Here is a 19,444-nt window from a genome sequence, read left to right as displayed (position 1 = left end):
TTAAATGTATATTTGTTGGGTCAACATGATGAATTTGCGTTACTGTTATTTAATTACCATGGGTCAGGCAAACTAGATTTGTAAGGGTAAATGTAACAAAAATAAACAGTAGTCTGTTTGGCTGCTCGCTTGTTTGCACTGGGGGTCACCACAGCAAATCCAAGGTGGAGCTGCATAAATTGTGCTGATCCAATACAGCAAAGTTAAGTTGACATGTAACTGTACTATTTTAAAAGTAGTTGTAACTATTTACAGAGCAGGGGTGGTGGCCAAGTGGTTAGTGCCCTCTTGGTCAGTACAACAGGTTCCTGGTTCATACCCCACCCCTGCCACATTTCTCCATGTAATGTGGAGTTGCGTCAGGAAGGGCATCTAGTGTAAAAGCTGCCCCAATTCAAGATGCAGATCCACCTCAGATTTGCTGTGACAACCCCGAGAGCAAACAAGGGAGAAGCTAAAGAGAGTGACTTTTTATTTTTGTTACATTTACCTTTTCAAATCCAGTTGACCTAAACCATGGTAATTGAGTAACAGTCATGCAAATTCATCATGTTGACCCAACGAATTTACATTTAGGTCAACATTTACCTTCTCAAATCCAGTTGACCTAAACCATGGTAATTAGTTAAGAGCAATGCAAATTCATCATGTTGACCCAACAAATTTACACTTAGGTCACTCAGCAAAATTGTTTCTGGCTAGGTTAATGCATTTTACTTGGGTGGAAATACTTGACATAATTTTTTTTTATGTTCACTGAGCAAGTTTTTTTTTTTTTGAGTGTAGAAAATACATAAAAACAGGCAATTTGCAAATAAGATGTCTTTCTGTGGACAAGACATAGAATAAGCAAATAAAAATGTAAGAATATGTCAGGAATAGAACAACATCTGAAAAAAATCTAAACACTCTCAGGGACTGACAGAATATCAGCTATGATATTTGACCATATGACATTACTTTGGGTAAGATTCAGCATGCAGGTGTCTTAAAGCTGAGGACCCCAGTGTGTGGAGAAGGCAAAGAGGACACTCATGTTTCACTTTGCTGCAGCAGGTAGATGGTTACTTTTCAGAAGTAGGGATGCACCAGTTTTCTGCTTGGGTGCTTGCATCCAGGACCCAAGGTGGCTCCACAGTGGGGTGAATGCAGCAATGCACTGCACCAGTGCATGCTCCCATTCCTGTCTGACTATATCCAACGCTTTTGCACCCTGAGCCCTAGTTTACACTGCGTTTTTGTTTGCATAAATTGCTGTGTAAAAGTTGGATACACCCCAAATACATTTGTGCTGTGCACTGCAGACCGTGCACTATTTTGTTCAAAGTGATGGACTGACAAAACAGAATTGTCCAGTATAGAAAAGCTCACTTTAGACTCAATGTTGAAGTTTGCTCACAGAGACTTTTATTGATGCTGACATGCTGGTGTGTGTGTGTGTTCATCTCCACATCTTGGCAGAGACACTTAACAGTGTGTCAGAGGTAAAGTAATATGATTCAGTGTATGTTTTATCACTGTATATTGAGTCTCATTGCACATATCAGTTATTTTGAATGTGACTGTATTAAGTTCATTGTATAGACAGAGAGAGAAAAAAGCAGGGTGAAAGAGACATCAGTGTTTATTCACCAAACCAAAAGAAATCCTAACAGTTTGAGGTAGACAAGCTGCTCTACTTCTGTCTTGCTCAGTTTCTGGCAATTCTAGTGTGTCTTTGTGTGCTCAAGCTGTCCAGTCTTCTTGCTAGGCCCACTAGTCCACTCCAAAAGTGCTGAAAATACACAGCCATAAACATTTTTTTGTCAGACTAGCAAGCAAATCAGCTGCATTACACAAACATGGGTCTTAATCCATGCAACAATTTGGAATTTCCTGAAAGGGAAAAAAACAAAACACTGCCGTACTGAGGAACAGACTTTAAATGGGTCAACCAAGGCAACCAACTAATGCCCCCTAACAGTCAGCAACATACAACCAGTGAACTTAACAAGACAAGTAAGAAATATTAACAATTCACCATTCAAAGAAAACCTCAAGACCAGAAATGCACAGGCTACTCCACAAGATGCAAGCAAACCACTCACCAGCAGTAAGAATCACCAAGTCAGATTGAAATTTGAAAAACAAAGTACAATAGTTGAGCCCCAGTGGATTCTAGAACATTGTTCAATGGACTGATAGAGGAAATGGTAAATGGACTGCATTTATATGGTGCTTTTCCATGTGCATCAGAAGCTCAAAGTACTTTACACTTATGCCTCACATTCACCCATTCATACAAACACTCACACACCGATGTCAGGGTGCTGCCATGCAAGGTGCTCACTATCCACCAGGGGCAACTAGGGGTTTAAGGACCTTACCCAAGGGCTTGGGTCTGGTTAAAAACCCAGTCTGGCTGGGTTTTTAACTGAGGATCCTCTGGTCTGAAGCCCAACACGTAACCACTAGAACATCACCTCCTCAAGAGCATTGTTAACCTCCAACAAAATGATGGAAAATTTAAAGTGTGGATGAAGAACGGATCCACTTGTGATCATAAAACATACAAGCTCATCTGTGAAACATGGTGGGGGTTGTATCATTTCTCACTCTTACATGGCTGCGTCTGTAACACACATGAATCTTTATAGATTATGTAACTTGTGACGGCAGCTACAGAATGAATACAGAAGTCTTAATTGCTCGGGGGGTTGGTAAAGGTAGACCTTACTCAAGTGAAATGCTTTGAGGCAGCTTTGTTGTGATTTGGCGCTACACATAAAATACATTGCAATTGACTTAAACTAGAAGTCCACAGGAATATTTTAAGAGTGCAACCAAGTGATCAGAGAAAATAGACATGACTTAAACACTCCAAGCTATAGTCAAGATAAGGTATTGGCTCGGCAATGAGCAGGACTGAACGGGTGAAAACAGAAACGCCCTGTCCAGAGGGTCAGCAGGCTTATTGATATGTATATGAAAATCAACAAGAATCATCACTTTATCTACAACTAAAATCAGAAAAAGTTGAGATAATAAGGAAAATGCAATCAAAAGAACATGTAGTGAACCATACATTTTGTTGGACTTCTATTCCATTGCAGACTGTTTGAACCCAAGATTTTGTATTTGTCATGGCCAGGCGGGATAAAATCAAACAGCCAGACTACACCACCTAGTGTTTGGGTGAGTACTAGGAACTCGGATAATAAAATACCAAAGAGGTTCTTTTAAAATTACGCAAGCAGTGCAACCAACCAAAAGACCAAACAATAAACCATTAATATTAAAAATGTATTACACGCTAGAAGTAAAATATAATAAAAAGGAAAAATACAAAAACATAATCAGTCCAATCACGAGAAAGTGGAGGGGCGAGGAGCTGGCTATGGAGTCCGGCTGTATAACACGAGCTGTCCCCCTCCAGGACACCTGAAACACAGGGAGCTTGGAGCAGTAAACAGTTCCTTCAACAAGCAGCGTTTTCCAAAAACACAAAGCAAAAATTCTCCCAGAGCACTAAATCAAACTTACACGCAGGGGCAGAGAAACTCTGCCCAGCTGCTGTGATGCGCACTGTGCTCCAGTTTTCCAAGCAGTCAATTCTCCCCCTGGAAGTCCTCCAACCAACAGAGCCAAAGCTGAGACATAAAACTCAAGGCAGTCACTCATTCACACGACAACGCAGGCTAATAACAACCATCAGGTTTCTCCCATGCCAGAGTACCAAACAATCACTTATGTGCAGGGGCAGAGTAACTCTGCTCCAGGTGTAGCCATTTGGGATGATGCAACACAGGAAACACATGCACATGCAACAAAAACATCAAAATAAAAGCACACACTTCAAAATAAGACATGAAACCAAAATACAATAATACATAAAAAAGTCACCCTGTTACATATTGTGGTCAACTTCTTTTCATTTGTTAATATACATCCATTCCTGCATTTAAGACCTGCAACACATTCCAAATAAAAGCTGGGACAGGTGGAATTTATTCTAAATATACGAGTAACGTCACCACTTTTATAGCCAGTTTTCTTGAGACAAGTCAGGGGATGGATACATAAACATTTCCAACTCGCTGAATATGTCTGAGACTTCATTTACATCAACTCTGGTGGCTGAGTGATTAGTGCCCTTGTTTTCAGTGTGGAAGGTTAATAGTTCAAACCCTGCCATTCTACATGTACAGTTGTAATATGGAGTAGTGTCATACCAGGCATCTGGTGTAAAACATGCCAAATAGGCATGCAGATCCAAGTTGGATTTGCTGTGGTGACCGTGAGTGAAAACAAGGGAGCAGCTGAAGGGACTTACTATTGAGAAATAGAGACAGTATTGTACTGTATGCTAAATCATTGTCAAGTAGGCAGTTCTCAAAAACTGAATGACCATGCTGGAAGGAGACTCCGGGACCCCCATGACAGCTCTGAAAGAATTCTAGACTTCTGTGGATGTGAGTGAAGAAACTGGGAATAGTGCAACATTTGCAAGCTGCATTTCCATTCACAGGCTCATTTTTGTTTGGAGAAGAGAAGGATTGGAAAACAGGACAACAAATCCTAGGCTCGGGTTTTTGATGTGCCTTCTGGTAGACAGCAGATGTTTTTAAGAAAACCATCCTACAAACCACTTCATCATGAAGGTGTATAACGTGATGGAATAGACAGGTTTCGTGATAAAGCAGTTTCTACAGCTAAATTCACAGAAAGCTATAACTCCTTCAGAGTTATAGGTTTCAGTAACATGGAAATTCAGTTCAGTAACATGGAAATGTTCATGTAGCCATCTCCTGACTTGTCTCAAGAAAACTGACTGTAAAAGTGATGATTTAGTCCTTTTTAAAAAAAAAAAAAGTATTGCAGGCCTGAAAAAAGGAATGATGTATATTAACAAATGAAATTAATTTTACCACATAAAACATGAAATATCTTGGGTTCATACTGTCTGCAATAAAATAGACATCAAAGTAAATGTAAGAATCACAGTATTTTGATTAGAATTTGCTTTTTCCGTACACATGCATGTTAAGTTACTTGGAAGCTTTAAATTGAGTGTGTGTGTGTGTGTGTGTGTGTGTGTGTGTGTGTGTGTGTGTGTGTGTGTGTGTGTGTGTGTGTGTGTGTGTGTGTGTGTGTGTGTGTGTGTGTGTGTGTGTGTGTGTGTGTGTGGCCCTACAATAGATTGGCATACTGTCCAGGGTGTATGCCCAGTTACTGCTGGAATAGAATCCAGCCCTGGTGACCCTTGATTGGAGACAATGAATGAATGAATGTTAATATTTGACCTGTTGCTCCATGATGTGTAGAACAAACATCACCCTCATGGGGCGCCATATAGCTTTTTACGATAGACTGACATGTTGAATACGCTGTTTACTTAGTAAATAGAGGTTTTCAAAAAGCCTTTCCCCCACAATGTTTAACTCACCATCTATTGCAGACGTCACTGTGAGTGTGAAGCAACCAAACTGAAGTGCTAAATCATCTGTGTTTGACATAAAGATCATTTTCTGGATAATTCCTTCCCTCCAGCAAGTTAAAGTAAGAATCAGAGCTACTCAGTGTTTGCACATAGTGTCTTTGTCAACCAAGCACTTGTGACATTCACATGTACAAACCCAATTCCAATGAAGTTGGGATGTTGTGTGAAATGTAAATAAAAACAGAATACAATGATCTGCAAATCTCTTCAACCTATGTTCAATTGAATACAAGATATTTAATGTTCAAACTGATAAACTGTATTGTTTTTGTGCAAATTCATTTTGAAATGGATGCCTGCAAAACATTTCAAAAAAAGTTGGGACGGAGCAAGAAAAGACTGGCAAAGTTGATGAATGCTCAAAGAACACCTAATTGGAAACAGGTGAGTGTCATGATTGGGTATAAAAGGAGCATCCCCAAAAGGCTCAGCCATTCACAAGCAAAGATGGGACGAGGATCACCACTTTGTGAACAACTGAGTGAAAAAAATAGTCCAACAGTTTAAGAACAATGTTTCTCAATGTCCAACTGCAAGGAATTTAGGGATTCCATCATATAATCAGAAGATTCAGAGAATCTGGAGAACTTTCTACACGTAAGCGGCAAGGTTGAAAACCAACACTGAAAGATCTTCAATTCCTCAGGCGGCACTGCATTAAAAACTGACATCATTGTGTAAAGTATCTTACCGCGTGGGCTCAGGAGCACTTCAGAAAACCATTGTCATTTAACACAGTTCGTCGCTACATCTACAAGTGCAAGTTAAAACTCTACTATGCAAAGCGAAAGCCATACATCGACAACATCCAGAAATGCCTTCTCTGCACCCGAGCTCATTTAAAATGGACAGACACAAAGTGGAAAACTGTGCTGTGGTATAATGAGTCCACATTTCAAATTGTTTTTGGAAATCATGGACGTTGTGTCCTCCAGACAAAAGTGGAAAAAGACCATCCAGATTCTTACCAGCACAAAGTTCAAAAGCCAGCATCTGTGATGGTATGGGGGTGTGTTAGTGCACATGGCATGGGCAACTTACACATCTGTGATGGCACCATCAATGCTGAAAGGTACATCCAGGTTCTGGAGCAACACATGCTGCCATCCAAGCAACGTCTTTTTCAGGGACGTCCCTGCTTATTTCAGCAAGACAATGCCAAGCCACATTCTGCACATTACAACAGTGTTCTGGCGTCTCACGGCACATGTAAACAATAGCTAGTGAGGATGTGGATGGTGTTGATCCAGCGAGTTCACGCATGATTATGATGATGACATGTTCTCCCAAGTTGAGAGGGTTATCTAGAGGAGGTATATCACCTGTGAGAAACCTGCTGTGGCCCAATGTTGTCTTGTCCATACTTCACGATGTGTGCCCTGAACTGGAACTCTGCTGAAACGGACTTCTCATATGAGTCACAGAACGTGAGACAGCATGAGATTCACAACTGCAAAACAACTATTTATTTGGTCTGACCAGGGTTTAAGTACCAGCATAAATGGGTCTCAGGGTCTCCACCTGCAGATTTTGGGCCTCTATTGCCCTTCCAATTCCAAAAATGACAAAATTGGGCCAGATTTATTCCAATAGAAACCTAAAGCTGCGCAGATTTCAAATTATTTTGAATGCAGTGTTTTAATACATCAGAGCTTTTAGGCATGTGCATAACTGTATCACTGTGCACTTTATGTTGCTAATTTCTGCAGTTACAACTTTTCCACAAAGATAAATGTGCCTGGTACCATCAGAAAACTGGCTTCTTCTGAAGAGCACAGCATACCTTTCATGGGGTTATGGATACATACATTTCCAAAGGAGATTTAGAGAGGTCAGTAAATGGTGAGTCCCTGAACACACTGCATTGCACACCCATTCACTGACTGCTGCAATTCATTGACTGGTTTGGTCAAATTCACCTCGCTGCAATTACATCACCTACCACATGCAACCCCCTACCCCCCAAAATATTCTTAATTTTTTTTTTTCCCCACTGTCACCTATAGTGAGGCTCAGGTCAACCCATAATCTGTGAGTGTAGCCCCTTGATTTGTTGATAGCTATGTGCAAAACTCAGAGGCAGCAGTGGCTTCAGAATGATTTTATTACTGGCAACAGCAACCTAATCTCACGCCATTTCATGATGGCATCACAAAAAGTTAATTAATCTATTATTTTTGCAGTCTCCCGGGGCGTTTAATGGAGCAAATACAATATTTGCCATGCATTTTCCCCCCCTCCACTTCGCTCTGTTGCACTGCTCCATTAACTTGTCATGAAAAATGCCTCCATGATATGAGGAAGCTAAATTTAGCAGCCGTAGTATTGTTTGGGGCATCTTTAGTGTTGTTGAAACGCTGTCAGATAAAGAAATGTTCTTGTTGTGATTTTTCACTGGATTTATGAAGAAAGCAGACATGTGCTCCCAACACACTGCTAAACTCTTGAAGCTCTTCCTCTGTTCAGATATGTTGACAGCACTGTTGCCAACTCCTCAATAATGGAATGGCCCCTTCACACATAATACGATTGAGGCCAAATGGCGCACGAACGAGGATTCGAATGCCGCTCATGAAAATCTGAGCCACCTCGAACGCCTTGTACAGCAGTTGCCATATCCATTCTTGCACAGCACATGCACTCTGCATTCATGTGTTGCTCGCGCTGGAATCCCATTTGAATGACGCGCAAAATGACATTGCACTGTGATCTGATCATGCTTGCAACATTCGCACGACACGTTGAACACAGGTCGGACATATCGTGCTGCAGTCAAGGGACTGCTGGAAATCATCAGCCACGTCAAACGCTGGCCAAATGGTGCGATTGAGACAGCCTTCACATCAGCGGCTGAATGAAGCCAAATGGCGTACAAGTGCCCATTCGACCCACTCTTGACCTGAATTGGCTGGAGTCCAGGAGCCATCCATGAACATCCAACACCACTCACGGGGCACTTAGAAAAGGTGAGGCCATCTGTGCTGCCAGCACGACAGTAGAGAGAAGGCGACCACTTTCGAGGTAGCTGCGCGAATAGCCCACAAAAAGTGCCTCTCAAAGTGCCCCACAAGTTTGCCGTGTGCCCCCGAGCAACACAAATGGCATGTAAGTGTGCCAACTCCATGATTTTTCAATTTATTTTCATTTATATAGTACCAAATCACAACAAGGTTGCCTCAAGGCATGTCACACAAGTAAGGTCTAACCTTACCAACCTCCAGAGCAACAGTGGTAAGAAAAAACTCCATCTGAGGAAAAAACCTAAAGCAAACCAGACTCAAAGGGATGTCCCTCAGCTTGGGCCATGCTACAGACACAAATTACAAAACGCAAAACAATTCACAAATTAAACATTCAGGAAATGTTGCCGATGCACAGGACGGTTTCCGGAAGAGACACTACACCCATCTCTGGATGGACTCGCACCTCAACCAGAGAGAAAAGAAAGAAAGCAGAATCAAGCATCATAAAGACAACAAATACAGTGTAATTTGTCAGCATTAAGTAACAAGAAAAACAGAAGAAATACTAAGGTGATCGCCGACCACTAGCCCTAAGCTTCACTAAAAGACCCAGAATTTACAGTAGATAAAGTTGAGGCCGTGGCACGCTCCATTTCCCTAACAGCACCAGAACTGTAATTGGTATCCGAATCCATTGCGAGCAGAAGATCATTCACCACTTTAGTGAGAGCTGTCTCTGTGGAATGATATTTTCTAAAAGCAGACTGCAGTGGCTCAAAAAGATTATTCTCAGTAAGGTAGTCCACAAGCTGCTGTGAAACAACTTTTTCCAGAATTTTAGAGCAAAATGATAGATTTGATATCGGCCTATAGTTTTTGAATACACTAGGGTCAAGATTAGATTTCTTAAGTAACGGTTTAATCACTGCAAATTTGAAATATTTAGGAACAGATCCAGACGTTAATGAGAGATTAATCATTTCCAGCACAATCGGCCCAAGAGTGGGCCACAGGTCCTAAAACAGTTTTGTTGGTATAGGATCAAATAAGCAGGTTGTGCTTTTTGCAGACGTTACAAGTTTTGTTAGCATGCAGATTGAAATACTATCAAATTTTGTAAATCTAGGGAATACCTCAGTAATGGCACCCACCTCACTAGTAGGGTGTAGTGGCTGGGTTAAGGCATGCTGGGATATGTTTAATCTAATGTCTTCTATTTTCTTCTCAAAGTAATCCAGGAAATCTTGTGCTGTAAAAGGAGAGTGAACTACAGGTGGTTGTCAATGTATAAGTGTTGCCACTGTGTCGAACAAGAACTTTGAGTTATACTTGTTTTGCTGATAAAATTAGAGTAATGGGTAGCCAGTAGTGCATGCTTATACTCTAAGATAGCATCATGCCATGCAAGGTGGAATGCTTCTAATTTTGAACTACGCCATTTCCGTTCTAGACCTCTAGCCTCATGCTTGAGGTTATGAAAGGAGTCATTGAACCAAGGTGACTGTGTTTTGGGGGGCATGGTTTTAACAAAGGTGGTGCAATCATGTTGAGTGCAGTTTTGTGCAATGAGTTGAAACTATCCACAAAACTGTCTATTGTTTGGGCATTTTCCAAACGTGAAGCTAAGATATCAGGCATTAGAGCTTTGAGTTCAGTTGTAGTTGAGGAGTTGATGCATCGCCATAGTGATAAATAAGGTTGTTGTTCCACTAAACAAGGCAGCGAAACTCTTAACCTAATGAGTGATCAGAGACCACCAAAGCAAAAGGTATGATGTCAATATTTATGACAGCAATGCCACGTGCGAGAACCAAATCCAGGGTATTTCCACTAATATGCATCGAGTCCTGAATGCATTGCTGAAATCCTGATGCATCCACAATTTCCATAAATGATTTGCAGAGGGGATCAGAAGGCTTATTTATATAAATGTTAAAGTCACCAATAATCAGACTGTTATCTGCACTCATTGCCAAGTTAGAGATGAATGCACCAAATTCATCTAAGAACTCAGAGTATGGGCCAGGGGGCCTATATGCAGTGACAAAGTAATGCGGCTAATTTTTATTCTTCTGACCTTGGCAATACGTAGCATCGTGGGCAGAGAAGAGAATCAGATGCTCAAATGAGTTATATTTGTGACCCCCTTCAGATTCAGATTCAGATAACTTTATTGATCCCTAAAATGGCAGTTCATTTTACACCCAGTTACCTCAGACAAATATATAGCAATTAATTCACAATTATTACTCGCTGAACATAATAATGGCACACATCAGAATTAAAATGACCGCACATATACATTTGATTGTTTATGTACGCTAAACTTTGAAACAGTCCGTCATCTGAATTGAGGCAATCTTAGTGTGTGTGTGTGTGTGTGTGTGTGTGTGTGTGTGTGTGTGTGTGTGTGTGTGTGTGTGTGTGTGTGTGTGTGTGTGTGTGTGTGTGTGTGTGTGTGTGTGTGTGTGTGTGTGTGTGTGTGTGTTTGGGGGGGGGGGCACGTTGCCCGCAGCCACACTTGTTTCCTCACTGGAAACCAGCACACTAACGGCTTGGCCGCCACACTGCCCACATATGGACATTAAATGAAGCTGTATATTTCAGCTACTATCAGGTTTGACAGGCAAGACGGGCTGGACACAAATGCAAGATGCAGGTACACAGCTCAGTGGAGGGAGTTAAAGCATTTACTTGGTTAACAGGCTGGAGTCGATACACAGAAAGGCAGTCCAAAAGGAGCAACAGTGACAAAAATCATCAGGCTTAGGCGTGGTTGAGGTACACAGGCAGGTAAACAAAACCGCAATGAGGTAAACGGAGCAAGGCAAGGAAATATAAGATACTGAGCTGGAAAGAGGCACAAGGCACAACAATCTGGCGAGGGAGTAATGCAAAATGAGGTGCTTAAATACACTCAGGTGATGAGGTGCAGATTGAAAGCAGGTGTGCGTGGAACGCCCCAGAAGGAGGGTGTGGCCAGCGAGAGGAAAACACACACCACCAAGAGCCAGCAGAAACAGACAGGAGAGAAAGTGACAGACAGATCCAAACAGAAAAACCCCAGCAAGAGAATAAACAAAACAGGAAGTAACTGAAAAAAACACAAAGCCGTACCCCTTCCAGTCCACCAAATACTGGAAACCGCAGCCCCTCCGATGGGAAGCCAGGAGCCGATGACAGAGAAGGACCCCCCCCACGAACCGGGCAGTAGGTGGGGGAACAGCCGGAGGACATAAAGGGCTAGACTTAAAAATCTCGTTGTAATGCAAATTACAATGACAATAAAGGCGATTCTGATTCTGATTCTTGACATGACTGACATGAAAAGTGGGGTGAACACGCATGGAACCAGGCAAATGGAGATGAACGGAAACAGGGTTAATGACTTTGGGAAAGAGATGGGAAAGAGACCAATGTACCTGGGAGCCAGTTTGTGGGGAACACCCCGTAATGGCAAATGCCAAGTAGAAAGCCAGACCTTCTGACCAGGCATGTAGACCAGAGCCATGGACCATTTGCGGTCCGTGGCAGCCTTATATTGAGCTGAGGAACAACATAAGGCGTGACATGCCTGTTGTGGGCTAGCTCAAGCCAAGACAGTTGGGTGGACGAGGTAGAGGGATGCTGAGAACACAGATTTCTAAGACACGTCTCTAACTCTTGATTAAGTCTCTCAGTCTGACCATTAGCTTGGGGATGATAGCCGGATGTGAGACTGGAGGTGGCCAGTAAGCGGCAGAACTCCTTCAAAAATCTGGAAACAAACTGCAGGCCCTGGTCGGAGACAGTATCCTGGAGAAACCATGGAGACGAAACACATGAGTTAACATAATCGCTACAGTTTCCTTGGCAGATGCCAATCTGGGTAAAGGCACAAAATTACACATTTTGGATAATCTGTCGACCACAGTCAAAATCACAGTATTGCCTCGTGAGGGGGGAAGACCAGTGACGAAGTCCATTGTAATATGAGTCCATCGCTGTTTGGGAATTGACAGAGGCAGTAATGAACCCGCAGGAGGGCGTGACAAGGACTTATGCATAGCACAGATATATCAGGCATTAACATAATCAGTAACATCCGCCACCATATGCGGCCACCAAAATCATTGTTGAACTACATAAACAGTTTTTTTTTATTCCCAGATGACAAGAAACCCCCCCCCCCCCCCCCCCCCAGAGCATGAGGTACAAATACCTTGCCCGGTGGACAGTCAGACGGCACGCAAACATCACGGAGGGCTTCCTTAACTCATGATTCCACTTCCCACATAATGGCCGAGGCAAAGCATGTTGCGGGGAGAATATTGCCGGGGTCAGAAGGAGTATCTGTTTTATCATATTGCCTGGACAAGGCATCGGGCTTCCCATTTTTTGAACCGGGCCGATACGAGATGAAGAAGTTGAACCGGCTGAAAAAGATCGCCCAACTAGCCTGACGAGCATTTAAGCGCTTAGCTGTGCGAAGATAAGCAAGGTTTTTATGATCTGTGTACACTAGAAAAGGCAACTGTGTCCCCTTGAGCCAGTGACGCCACTCCTCCAAGGCCACTTTAACCGTCAGCAGTTCGCGGTCACCGATTGAGTAATTTTGTTCTGCCGCAGTCATTTTGCAGGACAGAAAAGGGCATGGATGCAATTTCTTGTCATTGGGGCTCAACTGCAATAAAATAGCTCCCACACCGATATCAGAGGCATCGACCTCGACCACAAACTGCTGTGCGGGGTCAGGAAGGTGTAGCACGGGGGCGGAGGTAAAGCATTGCTTTCGGACCCTGAATGCCTCATCGCACTCAGGCGTCCACTTGAATGCCTGAAGAGGCGAGGTTGCGTTATGGAGAGGCGCAGCAATAGTATTGAAGTTCCTAATGAATTTTCAATAAAAGTTAGCAAGTCCTAGAAATCTTTGAACATCATTACAATTGTTTGACACTGCCCACTCATGCACTGCCACCACCTTGTTCAGGTCCGTTTGAATCTTCTCCTCGGCGATGATGAGAATAAACAAAACAGAAAGTAACTGAAAAAAAACACAAAGCTAAGAAATAAAAGCAGGCAAAACTCAAACCCTGACAGCTACCAGCACCATATTATGTGTGATTTGTGTGTAATGTGAGAAATCAAATGAATAATACAGAGATATGATGTGTGTTGATGAGTTTCTGGCAGCATGTCACTTTTCCCCCCAGAAAAAAATCAGGTCTTTGCACAAAATAAGGATATGTCTATTGTCTTGCTTGGTTCAAACTGTCCAAAACCCTTGTGCCTGTCATCACTATGTCTTTGTTGTTGTTGTTGTTGTTGTGAGGCTTAGACCTCCCCCTAACTATGCTGATCATATTCACGGAAGAAAATAAACAGTTAAACCTCCAACCTTAAATTTCGAGGATTTTGTAAAGGAACTGCAGTTTTATGCTACATCACTGTCTGTGCCTCTGGCTGTGCTCCTCCCCTCCCATCCTCTCGACTTGGACTGCCCTCCTCCTGGAGCTGTGCTGCTGCTAGTGATCCACATCAGACAGAAAAGAGCAGAGACAGTTGGAGACTGAAGGACATCAACATCCGTGCAAGCACCTCGGAGGACAAACATTATCAGCGCTCCACAGCATCAACGTAAGCTTCATTTGCTTTTACTGTCTCCTTGAAAACAAGTCCTTTTTGTCTTTAGTGGAAGTGCATGCTCCTCTGGTCCAAAATATATTTTATGATGTGTTATTCTGTCCACCTCAATAACCTTTTTTTCTGAATTTGTCATCTTTTCAAAAAGAACAAAACAAATAGCAACACTTTTAAAATCCATTAGAATATAGTTGTAATGAATTTCATGCAGTGCATCCGGAAAGTATTGACAGTGCTGCACTTTTTCCACATGTTTTTGTTAAAGCCTTATTCCAAAATGGATGAAATTCTTCTCTTTTTTCTCTCCCACTCTCTCTCTCCTCAAAATTCTACATACAATACCCCATAATGACAATGTGAATTTTTTTTTTCTGAGATTTTTTTTTTTTTTTTTTTGAGTAAGTTGAATAGCTCTGGGGGAGTGGAACATCACCTTGCTCTAGGGGGATAGGAACCAGATCTTGTGCAGATCGTGGAGCGGTACCAGTTGGATCTGGTGGGCCACACATCCAGGCCTTATTATTTGTGTGTGGACCTTATCATTCTCTGGAGCTGCCCAGGGTGTGAGGCCTGGGTGGGTGTGAGGATACTCACAAGTCCATGGCTGAGTGCCGCTACATTGAAGTAGATGAGAGGGTGCCTTTGGGTGGCCGGGGGAAGTGGGGGCAGGGAGGGGAGACTCTGACTGTTTGTGTGTATGCACCGAACAGCAGTTCAAAGTATTTGGTCTTCTTGGAGTCCCTGACTGGAGTCCTGTATGGGGCTTCAGTGGGGGACTCCATTGTTCTGCATGGGGACTTCAACACACTTATGGGCAATGACAGAGACACCTGGAGAGGTCTGACTGGGAGGAACGGCCTCCCTGATCTGAATGTGAGCGATAATTTGTTATTAGACTTCTGTGCTAATAATAATAATAATAATAATTACTTGGATTTACAGAGCACCTTTCAAGACACCCAAAGCACTTTAGAAGCTCCATTATTCACTTGCACATTTACACACATTGGTGGTGCTAGTCATGGACTATCCATAATGAACACCATGTTCAAACATGAGGATGCTCATAACTGTACATGGTACCAGAGCACCCAAGGCTGAAGGTCAACAATCGATTTTGTGATTGTATCATCTGACCTTAGGCCACATGTTCTCAGGGCCATCCAATCTCTGTACTCACAAAGCAAGAGCTGTGTTCAGGTTCTCTGCAGTAAGTTGGACTCCTTTCCAGTGGGGGTTGGCCTCCACCTGTGCTGCGCCTTGTCACCAATCCTTCAGTTTAGTGGGCTGAGGGTCTCATCACTGCTTTCTGCAGATGATGTGGTCCTGTTGGCTTCATCGGCCTGTGACCTCCAGTACTTACTGGGTCGGTTCGGAGTCAAGTGTGAAGTGGCTGGGATGAGGATCAACACCTCTAAATCTGAGGCCATGGTTCACAGCAGGAAACCAGTGGATAGCCTACTCCGGGTAGGCATTGAGGTCTTGCACCAATTGAAAGAGTTCAAGTATGTCAGGGTCTTGCTCACGAGTGAGGTGACAATGGAACATGAAATAGACCGGCAAATAAGCACAGCAGGGACGGTATTGCATTTGACCTGCCGTACTGTTGTGATGAAAGGGAGCTGAGCCAAAAGGCAAGCTCTCAATCTACTGGTCAATCTTCATTCCTACTCTCAGCTACTATGGTTATGAGGGTTGTGTCGTCACCGAAAGAACTAGATCACGGGTACAAGCAGCTGAAATGGGTTTCCTCAAAAGGGTGGCTGGTGAGATAAGATAAGGTGAGAAGCTCGGTCATCGTTGAGGGGCTTGGAGTAGAACCGCTGCTCCTTTGCATCGAAAGGAGACAGCTGAGGTGGTTCAGGCTTCTGGTAAGGATGCCCCCTGGGCAGGTCCATCTGGGAGGAGACCCCGGGGAAGACCCAGGACTAGGTGGAGAGATTATATCTCCACACTGGCCTGGGAAGGCCCCAGTCAGAGGTGGTTAATGTGGCTCGGGAAAGTTTGGGTTCCCCCACTGGAGCTGTTGCCTCTGCAACCCTATACCAGAGAAGCAGTTGAAGATGAGTGATGAGTGAGTGACACAAAGTAGTCCTGCATCCTGAGAACACAGAGTATGGGCCAGTATGTAGGGTGTAATTAGGTCAGCTAGGTAGGGAAGCGCTAGTCCATGAATAATTTTATAACTTCGTAACAGAACCTCATATGAAGTGAAGGCTGTAGGTGCTGTATTCAACTTTGACATTTGCTTACTTTGTGAGATATTCCTTTATTTGTTTATTTATTTTGGACAGAGCCACCATAAAGATAAAGAAATATATATTAAAGCCACATTGTACACTGAGCACTCAAAATGTTGGGCAGAAATTCAGATACTTTTCACTATTTTCTTTTTGCTTGTACATCACATTTTCTTCTCATAGCATTTACATTTCGCAGTCCAGAGAAGCAAATGTACCCCCAAGTTATAATTTTATTACCTAATATAGTTGACCTACTTTGACAATACATCTGAAAAAGGGGTCACTTTATGTTCAAGGTTTAGGCATTTAGACATTTACAAGACAAATACATCTGCAACAACAGAAGGCAAGTGTGCCTCTCAGGACAGATGTCATTCACCCCATAGCTCACAGTGCTCTATGATGGAGAGACATGGGAATCTTCCTGAAAAGCCAGTGATTCAAAAGTCAGGTAATTTAACCAGAAACTGAGAAGTTTCTGGTTAAGTTAAAGATTCCTTTACCCTCTGAAAGCTGGAATTTGGTTGTAAAACAAAACAAAATAAATGAGGGCTGCCCATAAAGTGTAATTTTATTAGTAATATTTTCAAATGAAAGCATCTCATTATTTATTTATTTATTTATTCATTCATTCATTTATTTTTTTATTTTATTTTTAATTTGTGGTCTTTAGATAGCCTTCTTCTGAAAATATGTCCTGGGGGGAAAAGAGGGGAGCTGTCTTAAAATCCTACAGCTTTGAAAGGACCTCACTTCCAAGGAGTGCATACATGAAGGATTCTATACCAAGAAGGCTCAGAGTAGCTATTGAGAAAGCAAAATAGAAAAAAAAATTGATGTGAAAATGCTCCTGCGTGTGTTTAAAATATCATTTGTTTCCACTGTTTTATTAATTTTTGCGCATGAGAAAAATAATTAAATACATTAGAAAAGGCAACGCATGTGCTGGCATACATGTATTTAGCTGACCAAACAATCTATTTTGTCCACAACACTCAAGAATAAAATCTCTCTCACAAGATGTTATTGTCTATCTCAATTCTCTGTGTGCACTTGGCACACTGGCACAGTACAAGTACTTAATATGTGCACACAGACTAATCAAATTTGGAAAATAATTGTATCTTGTGCACACACAACAGCAGCATTTTGAGTACTCAGTGAAATGTGGTTTTGTTACATATTTATAGACACAGACAACCTGTGCTGCACTGTGCCGCTCCAATTCATCCTTTACTGCACTAACAGAGGTACACACTGTAATGTGCCTGCTGTGTTCTGTGGTTCTTCTGCAATACACTCTTCCATTACGACAATGTAGCACTGCATAATTGTGATATGAGAATTTTGCATTGCATCACCGTGTGTTGTATGGCCAGCTTTATTCTGGAAGGTCCTTAATCTGCAATTAATTCCCACTGTGCAGTTGAGCACCTTGCACAGGACCACCTTGACATTGGTGTGTGAATGGGTGAACATGAGAAATATTATCAAGCATGTTGTGCATCTGCATCAGATAAAATAGTGCTATATATTAGAGGTGGGCGGATCGATCCTAATATCGATAATATCGATACCAATGCTGGTATTGATATTGAACGATCCTCGTGTAAAAAAATTGATACTCAAGCTTTTTTTCTCTCCTGCACGCACTGACTGCTGCGCACGCAGGTTCATCAAAGTCTACTCTCTGTCTGTAAGAGCAGCGCTGCGCTGTGTCACACAACACGGAGCAGCGCACCCTCCCCCCTCTGATCTTTTGTTGTTGTGCCATCACGTGGCTCAGCGGCGCCAGCCAACAGCCATGCAGGTAGGATCAGCCTGGCCCGCCCACTCTCCTTGAGTCAGCCCTCTACCTCAGGAGATTTTGTTTTAGGTTGTGTTGAGTGATATTTTTTTAAACAAAAATGTTGATTGTGATAATAAAGTATTTTGTTGTCACGTACAATGTTTGGCAAAATTCTATCCTAGGTCTTTTGGACCATTTCAATAGATGAATTCTAACTCTTAGTCTTGTCCATCCAAATTGGAAGTCTCAAAAAACAGTTTTATTTGTTATTATCTATCGTCCACCTGGTCGTTACTGTGAGTTTCTTTGTGATTTTTCAGACCTTTTGTCTGACTTAGTGCTTAGCTCAGATAAGATAGTTATAGTGAGTGATTTTAACATCCACATAGATGCCGAGAATGACAGCCTCACCACTGCATTTAATCTATTATTAGACTCAGTTGGCTTCACTCAAAATGTAAATGAGCCCGCCCACCACTTTAGCCACACTTTAGATCTTATTCTGACATATGGCATAGAAATTGAAGACTTAACAATATTCCCTGAAAACCCCTTTTTGTCTTATCATTTCTTAATAACATTTACATTTACTTTAATGAACTACCCAGCAGTGGGGAATAAGTTTCATTACAGCAGAAGTCTTTCTGAAAGCGCTGTAACGAGGTTTAAGGATATGATTCCTTCTTTGTTATGTTCTTCAATGCCATATACCAACACAGTGCACAGTAGCTGCCTAAACTCTGTGATTGAGATAGATTATCTCATCAATAGCTTTACATCCTCATTGAGCACAACTTTGGATGCTGTAGCTCCTCTGAAAAAGAGAGCCTTAAATCAGAAGTGCCTGACTCCGTGGTATAACTCACAAACTCGCAGCTTAAAGCAGATAATGTTGTGAAAGTGTCGTGACACGGACCCACAACAGGGGGCGTTAATGAACGGACAATGGATAAGCCAAAAGTAACAATTTAATGTTGTGAATCGCACAACGAAGTACAGACAATAACAATATGGTGGAATGTCAATTATACACAAGGTGACATGTGGGCAGGCTCGACGATAGAAGACGTCTGGCGAGAGACGAGCCGGATCCCACACAGCTTCCACCACCAACGGAGCTGAAGAACACCGGAGCCGCCAAGCCCTGCGCCCCAGGTGGCCGCTGTCTTCAGCAGTCAGACCCGGTACTGCTGGCAGAGAACAGAGACAGTACTGATGAGTGTGAGTTCGCACACTCAGTAATCCCACAGTCTGTATACAGTTAGGAGGGAAAACCTCCACCTCCAATCACACACTCGTGCAGCTCCCGAGATAACCACTTATCTGGGTGGGGTGGGAGGCGAAGCCG

At 42.5% G+C, this 19,444-nt stretch overlaps 1 protein-coding gene across 2 annotated transcripts in view; it reads left to right on the top strand.

The window, feature by feature from the left end:
- Window positions 1-13,935: 13,935 nt before the first annotated feature.
- LOC117508472 (ATP-binding cassette sub-family G member 4-like) overlaps window positions 13,936-19,444 on the top strand; it is a 61,532-nt gene continuing 56,023 nt past the window's right edge. For both annotated transcript variants that reach the window (XM_034168247.1, XM_034168246.1), the window contains exon 1: window positions 13,936-14,058. The gene's annotated coding sequence lies outside the window, so the exon portion shown is untranslated. The remainder of the gene's footprint in view (window positions 14,059-19,444) is intronic.

Source organism: Thalassophryne amazonica, chromosome 4 (assembly GCF_902500255.1).
Source record: "Thalassophryne amazonica chromosome 4, fThaAma1.1, whole genome shotgun sequence".
Classification (NCBI taxonomy): domain Eukaryota; kingdom Metazoa; phylum Chordata; class Actinopteri; order Batrachoidiformes; family Batrachoididae; genus Thalassophryne; species Thalassophryne amazonica.
The sequence above is the reverse complement of the archived record's forward strand: the minus strand, read 5'-3'. Positions and strand labels throughout refer to the sequence as shown.